Raw genomic sequence first — 9,643 nt, forward strand, 5'->3', positions numbered from 1 at the left:
TTTTAACTTGAGCAGCTGGAAGGATGGAATTGCCATTTATTGAAATGAGTACTCCAGCAGGAAGAGCAGAGTCTATCAGGACCATGGTTTTGGAGGTAATAAGTTTCAGACTTTTTACATTGAAGTGGAGATGTCAAATAGGCCATTAGATAAATGAGTCTGGAGTTGAGAGGAAAGTTCTATGGTGGAGTTATAAATTTGCGAATTGTCAGCATATAGATGGTATTTAAAGCCATGAGATTGGATGAGATCACTGAGAACATGAATGCAAAGGAAAATATCTGAAGACTGAGCCTCAGGCCAGTCCAGTGTTGGGAAGTCAGGGAGATTAGGAATAATTAGGAAGGAAGACAGAGTCCTTTACATTTAGGCATTTTAAATATCAGTTGGCATCTTTGAATATATGTTTTAAAATGGAAAATTTAATTGAAAGCCAAAAATAATGACAAATATTTTGTGCAAACTTAAAGAAAAAATTTAAAATAACAGTATTTTGTTTTTCATGGGGATTTTGTTATGTATATTTCTTGGCCTGAAGGCTGCCAGATAGAAGAAACAATGGTGAGATCTATGTAAGTGGACCTGGGCATTTTCCATCTTTCAGCCCATTGCCTGTACTTACTGAACTTTCATATCATTTTCTGCCCCCTGATTAATTTTATGGTGGTGCTTGACCAAATTACTTATTCTAATTTGAGAATTGCTATATTTGTGAAAGTACAGCTAGGCCTATGACTCTTCCATTTCATATTCAGAATTTTGTATTTTATATTCCCAATAAGTTTTTGCAAATGTCACTCCCCCACTGACTGAACAGTGCTACAGTTACCTGTTGAAAACACATCAATTGTTTGATGTCAAACAACTGGACATATATGTTCTTGTAGACAGTGGCAGTGACAAGGAGGCACATGACATATTCTAATACTGGTTCTGCTATCAATGTAATCTTGGCAAATCAGTCTCTTTGGGTACAATTTTCTTATCTACGAACTGCATGTAAGCTAACATCCTTTCATAACCTTTTGGACCTTTTATCCCGTTGTGTTGATATATTGCTTTGGCTTGGGTTAAATTTTCCAAATGCTACATGCTGCAATAGTGGATGGTAGTGTATGTTACATATTTTTTTAGCTGCATTGTGAATTCAGAATTTTTCCAAAATATTTCACATACGTATTATATATTACACTATATTTAAGGGGTACATGTGTCCATTTGAACAGATGCATTATCTTCTAGAATTTATATTTTCTTTACACAGCGACGAAAGAAAACAAGGAAGATTTCAAATAAAGGTGAAGAAGTAGATGGAAATGACGGTCACTTAATAAGAGCTGCATTGACTGCTTCCATCTTCCTTTTTTCTCCATGCTCTTTTTGTGTGATGCCAGATTGTCTCCTAGCTGGAGGTGACAGACAGCCCCAGTCCAGATTGCATCTACAGACAACCCATCTGGGAATTGTCTCTGCGAGTTTCAAAGATGTTCCCTGTGGCAAAAACCACTTTATAAGTCTCTTTTCAGACTTGAGTTTCTGTTTAAACATGTTTGAGCAGTTATGGTCTGCTGTGTGATGATTGGGGTGGGCAGTTCTGCAGGGTGGGGTGGACACTTCCTGCCGACATTGCTCACGAGCTGTGTCCAGAGTGGACGTGCCCTGGGGATGGAAGCAGGCTTGGGCTGACTGCCCTTTACTGCCACTTTGTGTGTGACATTCCTGTGGTCCTATTCTATCCTCACATTTTTTTTTTTCAGATTCCCTATTTAAGTATATGCAAGACAAGGGGAGTTGAGGTGGGGGCAATGGGTTTATCCACTTTAACTTCTTGATTCCTCTCATACACTTACCCCTGTGGGTACAGATCATTTACATAATGTCTTGTGAAACATTTAACATGTATGTAATATATTGCATTGTAAAGTTATGCTATGATGGGTAAGAGAGGTTTGGAGTGTTGGTTCTTTAAGTTGAGGAACCAGAATGAAAAAAATACAAATTTGTTTTGGCCAAATGAGATGAAAAGGAATTGCTAACTCGAACACATGAGGTGACAGTAAAATGCACCTGGGATCCTAGGTTGGGAGGAGGGAAGAGAAATACAGGAAAGCAACAAGGTGGGTAGAGAATCCAGCATTTCCATTTGAAGTAGAATGTTCAGATTAATACAATGGACTCAGTAAAGAACTATTTTGAAGCTTCCCTTGCCTCTCAGAGCATTTGTCTATCTATAAGCACAACAGTTTCTCCCCCTCTTTCTGATAGAAGATTGGGCCAAATCCCTTTCAGTTATAGCAGGATGGGATGGCACAGTTACATTTGTGAAGGCTAAGTTTCAAGATTATTGAATTGAGGACAGTAGAACCGCTAGTTATTCTTTTAACAAAGTACGCCACAGAAATGAACTAGTAGCACACAGTGTCACTTTCAGTGTTAGCAGAATGACCACAGAAGGAAGAAAGAGCCATGGTCAGCATTCATGGTATTAGCAATATTCTCTTCTTGGGAAAAAAATATCATAGGAGACAAATGTAATCACAGAAGACCTGCCAAGTGAATGTAAATTTTAAAAATAGAATGATGTTTTATTATGTGAGTTTCTTTTTGAAGAATATTCCAGTTAGTTTTCTACAGGAGATATTGAGAAAGAAAACTCACAAAGAGTGATAAATATTCCTTGGGAGATTTTTTTTAAATAGTGAATTTTTGCAGACAAAGACAAAGGATCCAGACACGATGGGGTGGTATGTGTGTGTGCTAAGTTGCTTCAGTCATGTCCGACTCTTTGCCACTTTATGGACTGTAGCCCGCCAGGCTCCTCTGTCCATGGGATTTCCCAGGCAAGAATATTGGAGTGGGCTGCCATGCCCTCCTCCAGAGGAAATTTCCCACCCAGGGATGGAACTCATGTCGCATTGGTCTCCTGCATTGGCAGGTGGGTTCTTTACCACTAGCGCCACCTGAGAAGCACACAGTAGGGTGGTACTGGTGGGTTAATCCCAGCCAGCGAGAGATCTGGCTTTGAGGAGAGCAATAAAGTGATACTGTGATATGCTCAAAGTATGGAATTTGAAGGAAAAAATAGATCCCGTGTTGAGGGAACTCTGGATTGAACCCACTAGGGTAACACGATGATTAGTTTAATGCATCAACTTGACTGGTGTAATGGATGCCCAGATAGCTCCTAAAACATTATTTAGGGGTGTTTCTGTGAGGGTGGCTACTCAGTTTATTCTGTAGACTGAATAAAGAGACCTGTCCTCACCAGTGTGGGCAGGCATTACCCAGTCCCCTGGGAGGTCTGAATAGAATAAAATAGGCAAATGAGAGGAGACTTCTCACTCTCTTCTTGATCTGAAATGTCTCTTTTCTCTTATCCTCTGACTTTAGAGCTCCTTGTTCTTGGGCCTTCAGACTCTGGGACTTACACCAGTGGTCTTCCAGTCTTCAGGCCTTTAAACTCAGAATGAATTATATCATCTGCTTTCCTGGTTCTCCAGTTGGCAAATGACAGGTTGTGGGACTTCTTGGCTTGCATAACTCTGTTCTTATAATAAATTCCTCTACTATCTATCTACCTGCTTATCTTCCTATCTATCTATCTACCTCCTATTGGTTCTGTATCTCTGGAGAACCCTGACAAATGCAGGTCATGTTACCAGAAGTGGATGCTTCAGCAACTTAGAATGCAAGCAAGCATTGGGAAGTATAGAAGATCCTACCTCATATGACACAAGAGTACGCATTTAAAAGGGTGGCTTCTAGACAAGGCAGGCTGTTGACTCTAGAATAGATACTCAGAGTAGAAATCACAGAAGAAGCATGACCCAGTGTCTTGATCTCCAAGCAGGAAGAATGTAAAAGAACTTCCAACTTTATTATAAGGCTAGAGAAACTTTGTATTGTAGGTTACTTGAGAGTAAGACAATTCAGCAAAGATCAAAACAAGCTCTGGCAGAAGCTCATGAAGGGCCAGGCTCAGCTAGCCAGCCTTAGAAAGCTTGAGAGTCATGTGTACCCTCCAGGAGTCACCCTGTTGTCACAATAAATTCTGATAGAAAGAAGAGAGAGCTAAGGTTAGCAAGAATCAGGAAGAAGTAGGATGGCATATCAGTTTAGAGTTCCTTCTTAATAAATAAGCCAGCAGTAACTCTATGGAGGCTAGTAATTGCTCACTGCTTTATATTAATAAATAGCTGGAATTGGGAATTTATATGGCTCTCTCTTAAGAGGATGAAGAGAGTTGTGGACATCTCCTGCCTCCTCCCCTCCTCTCTCCTCTGTTTTCCTCTCCTCTATGAATGGAGCTTCACCTCTCCTACTTACCAGTATAGAGAGGTGCTACATACTGGCAAATTGAAAGTGACTTGGAGGATTCCTCCCTAATGTCAGAACAGAAAATAGGATTGGTGGGGGTGGCTGGAAAACTGGTGTGGGGGTCAGGACTGATCAGAGAGAAACAAGAAGCAAATGGTTCAAATCCATAGCAGATCTCAAGCTCTGAACCTTCCAATCTGCACTGTAAAATTTCAATCAGGTCTTTCTCATGGAGACTGCGAGTTTCACAGATTTTTAAGGACAAAGCAAAATCTGCACAAGAGATTAGTGATCCCTCTCCTTACACATATGCCAAGTTGCTGTGTGTGGCACAGGTGTGGAGGCTGAATTTCTTCTTGGTTTACAGATTTATTCTGATTGAGGGAGAGATCTGGAAAACTGTGCCTTTAAAAAGAAATCTAATTGACAGAAATCAAAAGTTTAAAGGTATAGGCTAAGATAAGTTTGGTAAATTTGCTGGGTAGCCCTGGGCAGGGGCAGGAGGGGCAAGAGAACCTGAAAGATCCATCTAGATCAGGCCGCATGGAAAGAAACCATAGTTTTACAATTTCTGTTATGATATTTAGAAGGAACTCCAGCTGCCAACTGACCTTTGTCTTATGGTTAGTGACAAGGGAACAGATTGGAAAGGCCTGACTCGAGATGCAGTTAAAGAGAAGACCTCAAGACTCTTTGTGGCTGAGCTCTGGCAGTTCATCATAACCTTGAACACTGTGACATCTGGGTAAGGTGTTCTAAGTTGAGATCTTGTGCAAGATTTTGGAGTAAGAGATCAACAAACCTGGGGAACTGTGGAAAGTGCTCTCCGAGCATATCAGTGTCCAATGATGTGTTATGATCACTGCCTCTATAAGATGCTATCTTATAGCCAAATCTGTGGCTATTAAGAGCGTACAGTTCATCATGAAAAACTGCTGAAAGGGCAGAGGATTTATGTCAATCTAGGATAATGATAAAATCAATGATTTAGTTCTGATTTAAAACCCATGATTTAAGTTATCATCAACCATGTAGGGTCAGAAGGAAACCTCATCCTCACTCTCACAGCAGAGACAGTTTGAGAGAAAGAGCAAACAGAAAGAGATGATGATGAGTGACATGCCTTAAAGGTACAGACTCAGTGACGCTCTGGTCCTTAGCGGGCTGGGGTGAGATCTCCCACTGCCATTCCAGGAGGCAAGTGCCTGCCCGGAGGACAATCTGGAAGCCCCAGTTATCATGTCTGTAGGCCCATGTCTGTCTAAGATAGGAATGTGTGTAATGTATTGTGCAACAAATGATGAGTATGGATGAAGCAGGGAGAACTCCCTAAAGGATCAAGTCACTGATAACAGGGACTGTTCCAAAATTAGCAACGTCTATCCAAGAAGATATTGGCTAGTGTCTGTGGAGCACTGGCAGAATCCCAGCCCACTTATGGAAAAGGATGACACTTCAGTTGGGAGGACTCAGATAATTTTCAGCTGGCAAGACAGATGTCTTCATCCCCTTAACCTCTCCATTCTCTCCTGTCTTTACCCTCAGCAGGGAGGGCATATTTTAGCTTACCAACACAGCAAGAATTTCAGGGATGATTATTACAGATGATAGTGGTCCCGTAGTGGTTCCCCCTGAGTAATGAGAGAGCCAGTATGAAGTGGCTGGGTGAATGGACTTGCTGGCCTTGACCACAACTGGGGAAAACAGCTTGAGAACTTTGGACACAGGGCATAATGGAATCAAACTCAGGCGGAAGGGAGTAGGGTGAAGCTGGGATCCAGGAAAGTGGGAAGAGGTTGAGAAAATGAAGGAGGAAAAACAAAACAAGAGCATGTAAGATCAACTAGACTTTCAAAGATGACTTTTTTTAATAAGAAAAGAAAAAAGATCATTCAGGGATAACAAAAAAGCACTTCCCCCGCCTCTCATTGCAAACCATGTGTTAGCTAGATGAGGTTCTTTGCAGAACTAGAGTGTGCCTGCATGCTTTCAGTCATGGCTGGTGCAGTGCCAGAGTTCCCTGTCAATCACTCTTGTGAGCTTAGAGTCTCTCCACTTTTTTTCTTTGGAGTGAAAGGGTTCTGTGGTTCCAGTGAAATAACAGATGACATTGGTTACCTGGTTGAATAATGAGGATGAGGAGGGCAGTCTCCATTCTACACTTGGAGTCAGTTTGCACCTTGACATTCAGTGGTGGTAACCTTATATCATCCTGAGGATGAACCAGCCCCCCAGAATGGACATATATAGACAAATACATGTGCTTTTGATAAAGTAATTTCAATGCAATGAGACCGTTTGTAAAAACGTCCTGCTTCCTTGGACATTCCTAAAACTCTGCTTGGTTGGAGGTCAGGCATATTCTCAAGATCCATCTCTGGGGTTGCATAACTGCAGGAAATAGAAGCCAGACTCCTCTGACGAGGACATAACTCTTCCCACCCCAATGACTCCAGGTCAGGAGAAAAACACCTTACACTATTTTCATCACAATAGGGTTATAAAATAGTACTTCTGATTTTGTTATGCTAATTCTCCATTTAAACCATCAGATTATTTCTTGTCTTAAAACAGGGTAAATCTGGTATTATAAATGATAATAAACAAATAACAAGATGTAAAATATAGAGGTATAGCTCTCATCATCCGAGTCAATTCAGAACATCCCTGAATAAAAGATATTTCATTCATTTGTTTTTTTAACCAGTTGAAAACTACATTTTATTTTACTTTAAAGCTGAATGGTGGCAGGATGAGTGCTATTTCAATTTAAAAAAATTTTTCATTCAAATAATAAAATCCATCCAAAACAAAGTTTTTATCAAAGAATTGTTTTATATAAGTGTATATGATTACTAGTTCATGAATTATATATTCATGTATAATTTATAGCTATCATATTTCAGTTTTTTGTAGACCAGAACATATTACCCTATGATTTATTGTCAGCATATCACCTACAACTTTACAGATAGTTCCTATCAATTATAACTTCATGTACATATCACTGAAAATGAAGGATAACATTTAATGGGTTCACTTCAATCGACTCTTATTCACAGACTTTGATATGGATACCCCACTTTCCAGAAAAAATAATACTGTTCCTTTGTATACTACTTTACAGTTTTCAAAATGTAGTCAGACATATTATAATGTGTTCAAAATGAGTTATTTTGTAGTCTTCCTCATGTGAAATATTTCATAGTCAAATGTTGGAATTTAAAATACTGAAAGAGTATGAGGGGGTTCAAAAATATAGAGAATGGTGGGGTTTCCTTGGTGGCTCAGTGGTAAAGAATCTACCTGCCAATGTAGGAGACACAGGTTCGATCTCTGGTCCAGGAAGATCCCACATGCCTTGGAGCATTGAAGCCCAGGCACCACAACTATTGAGCCTGTGCTCTAGAGCCTGGGATCTGCAGCTACTGGGCCTACGTGCCACAGCTTCTGAAGCAATTAGAAATTAGATGAAGCAGTTAGAAAACAAAACAATATATAAACTTCTAAATTGACTCTGTGTATGTGTGCATGTGTGTGTGTAGTGGGGGTTGGGGATGGGGAGAGATGCTATATAAATAATGATTTTATGACTAACAACATTTTCAAGAAGATAAACATTAATGTGGGATAAAAAATTCAGAAAAATATATTCAGTAAAATATATTATATAAAATATTCAGGAAAAATATCAGAGAGCAAGTATTTAACTTGTTTTAGCAAAGGTTTAGATTGTGTGCATGTGTTTGTGTGTGTCTGCGTTTGTTTAGGGGAAGGCAGTTTTAATGAAGGAATGTTCTTGACCAGGAAGAAATGAATGCTCAGAGTGCAACAAGGTGGTCATTCATTCAAGAAAGCAGAGGACTGAAATCCACCAGCTCTGTGCCAGGCATAGAAGATACAAAGCATATATTTCCCTTTTTGTTATCACTTATTTACAAAAACAATAAATGTTCTCATGTTTTAAAATACAGTTTACAGATTTTAAGGTAACCAGACTTGAATCCCAAGGGGCTAGCAGAGCTTATCAAAGACCCCTACTTGACTTTTGTCTCTTAAGGACAACAAAGAAACAAACCTACAAACCCCAGAATCCAGTTCAAATTTACTTTTAAAATCTGCTTTAATTTTTCCAGAAAATTAAATTAATTATCTTTTTAGATCTTAGTGGATCCTTTTAGAAATAAAAGGCCCTGAGGACCCATAGACAAAAACCATTAGAAGCTTGCTATGAAATGATGCATTAACTTAGTAATCTGGCAGGCCCTCTCCACGTGTCCTTCTTCCTTCACCACACTTGAGGCACTTCCTGTTCTAGGCCTCCTCCCTGACCCTCTTCCCCTCTGGGCTCCTTGGGTACCTCTGCTTCCCAGGCATCTCTCAACTCTCCTATGGTTCATCAATGGTTTATGTATTTGACCTCCCCACTAGACTATGAACTTTTTAAATATTTCAGTAATTATGACTAACCCCACACTTAGCATCCAGTGGGTTTCATGAAACTTTGCTGCACACTGTTAGACAATTTAGAGTCCTGGTTAGAAACTCTACATTTTCCTAGAGCTATAAGCTGTAGGGAAACAACTTTTGCAGCTATACTTTTAGAAGAGACAAGTTTCACAAATTCCTTATACCTGAAGTAGTGAAAGTAAGATTATAAAGGTATATGCTTAATTCTTTCCTTTAGTAAATATATCATACAGGTGGAAAGGGGTAAAGATGGTAGGTTGTATAAACAGAATGGAGTTTTTCCACTCTTGTAATATAAAGTAAACTGAACTGAACATGACTTGAAATTTTGTCTTTTCGAGGATGGGATAGGGGGACAGAGAGAAACAGAGAGAGACACTCACTACAGTCTGACATCTAAGTGAATCCTTTTGGAAACAAAGTACTAGGAGTGCTCCTGCTCACAGCAAGAAACAGATTCCAGGAGTAAAGATCAGGGCTTTGAATCCTGCTGTGAAGGCGACTGTCTCCAAATCAAAGGATGCGGAAGGCGGTAGTTCTCTTCAGCCCTGGCACTGATCAAAGCCTTTATTTGCTTCTGCTCTTTCAAACCACAGATTAGTGTCCTAATCTTTGTATTCTTAATGTATCCAGGTCCAAACATAGAGAATTCTCTAACCCTGTCCATCTGCAGAATGCAGAGCCCTCTACACCTGTATTCCTTCAATGCAATAAGTTCTCAGTCATCTGGTTGTCAATGGTTTGCAATTGACACCAACTATACAATCACATGAATACTTACTTGAGATGCTCATTGGACAGAGGTCCCCAAAACATCTTTGTTGTTTAAGCAAAACTGGATGTGTTTAAACAATAG

This window comes from Bos grunniens, chromosome 9 (genome assembly GCF_055505025.1).
Source record: "Bos grunniens cultivar Pamir isolate PY7600 chromosome 9, Bosgru_T2T1.0, whole genome shotgun sequence".
Lineage (NCBI taxonomy): Eukaryota > Metazoa > Chordata > Mammalia > Artiodactyla > Bovidae > Bos > Bos grunniens.